At 44.2% G+C, this 1,501-nt stretch overlaps 1 pseudogene; it reads left to right on the top strand.

The window, feature by feature from the left end:
* The first annotated feature begins 640 nt into the window (after positions 1 to 640).
* LOC137627603 (irregular chiasm C-roughest protein-like) overlaps positions 641 to 1,501 on the top strand; it is a 95,376-nt pseudogene continuing 94,515 nt past the window's right edge.

Below are 1,501 nucleotides of genomic sequence, written 5' to 3'. Positions count from 1 at the left end.
AGCAGTGTAGCTAGATTTCTTGTAGCCAACCTGGTCATTGCATACATAACAGCCTTAGGGAGAGAGAGAGAGAGAGAGAGAGAGAGAGAGAGAGAGAGAGAGAGAGAGAGAGGGAGAGAGAGAGAGAGAGTCAATGAAGCGTTTACATAGAGAAAAACAATACATACCAAACAGCTAGAAGTATGTTGCCAAAAAATATTTCTTTTTCTTTTCAATAAACATGGCCCTTGTAAAGGCACAACTCTCGGAAATACTTTTTTTTTTTTTTTTTTTTTTGCTTTGGAATGAAGAGCAGATGCCCCAGGACCACTGGAGTCCGAAAAAGATCGGTTCCCGGTAATGAGAAGATGCTGATGAGACCCTTTACAAGACACGTGACCTTTATGCAAACCGCCAGTTCATTCACAGTGGCATCAGTAGCTGTTGTTCCAATTGGCATGTGCTCTTGAGACGAAGAAGGGCTCAACTCAAGCGGGCCCGGCCTTCTACTCCCATGCCCACTTGTTCTTTAACCCCGCCCAATCTATTCCCCCCCCCCCCTAAAACCTTAATCGCCCCAACCCACAAACCATTGAACCCCCCTTCTCCCCCAGCCCCACAACTCCACAAGCTCTCTACTACTACGTCAGTAAGAGTTTGACCACGGTTGTAGAAAGGTGTCTCATGCGTCGTCACTTTCAGAAAATCTCGTGAATGTTTATTGTTTTGCCCCTGGAATCTCATCCTACTGGAAAGGCACTTTTTACCGGAACCTGGGAGCCCTTGTCACTAGAGCCGATTGAAGTCTTCCCGTCCGTGTGCAACAAGTGCATCTCGCTGGGTGTTTTCTTGCGCTGGAATGCACCTGCCACAGATCTTTGCAGGATCTGGAAATCCTTCCAGTCCTTATATGTGAAATTGTAAAGTGCCTGGACTGGTGGGGTTTACCTGTCGCGTCAAGTCTACATTCCATATTTCCAGTGCTTTAGTTTCGTTGTAGCGAGCACTACAATGTGTCAACCAGAGACCCTACATGTGAGAGTGGTTATTTTATGAGAGAAAGAAAAATAGGATTTCTGCAATGCAGAAGAGATAACGAACTTCACACCGGCTTGTAACGTCGATTTTCGTGAAATTGTGCAGTCAACAACAGGTAAGAAGTTTTTAGTAAATCATTCTTCTTTAGTTGGGAATCTCCAGGATGATAGATAAGTATATCTTAAGGAAGTGGGTATTAGGTAGAAGCGAAAAAAAAAAAAAAAACACTATTCGTCTTGGCCTGACAAGGTAACAGTTTTTTTTTTATATCTTAGTGGCATTGTTGCGTTCGTGGTTCGTTGCTCGCGTTCAGGCATCAACATCACCTTGCAGCATCCCACAGATTGCTCTCCCGGGTAACTAGCTTATCTCTCTCTCTCTCTCTCTCTCTCTCTCTCTCTCTCTCTCTCTCTCTCTCTCTCTCTCTCTCTCTCTCTCTCTCAAGTTTTGATGAATATAAGAGTGTACATTTATAAAGAAACAC

The sequence above is a fragment of the Palaemon carinicauda genome, chromosome 35 (genome assembly GCF_036898095.1).
Source record: "Palaemon carinicauda isolate YSFRI2023 chromosome 35, ASM3689809v2, whole genome shotgun sequence".
NCBI lineage: Eukaryota > Metazoa > Arthropoda > Malacostraca > Decapoda > Palaemonidae > Palaemon > Palaemon carinicauda.
This window is presented reverse-complemented; position numbering and strand designations above follow the sequence as displayed.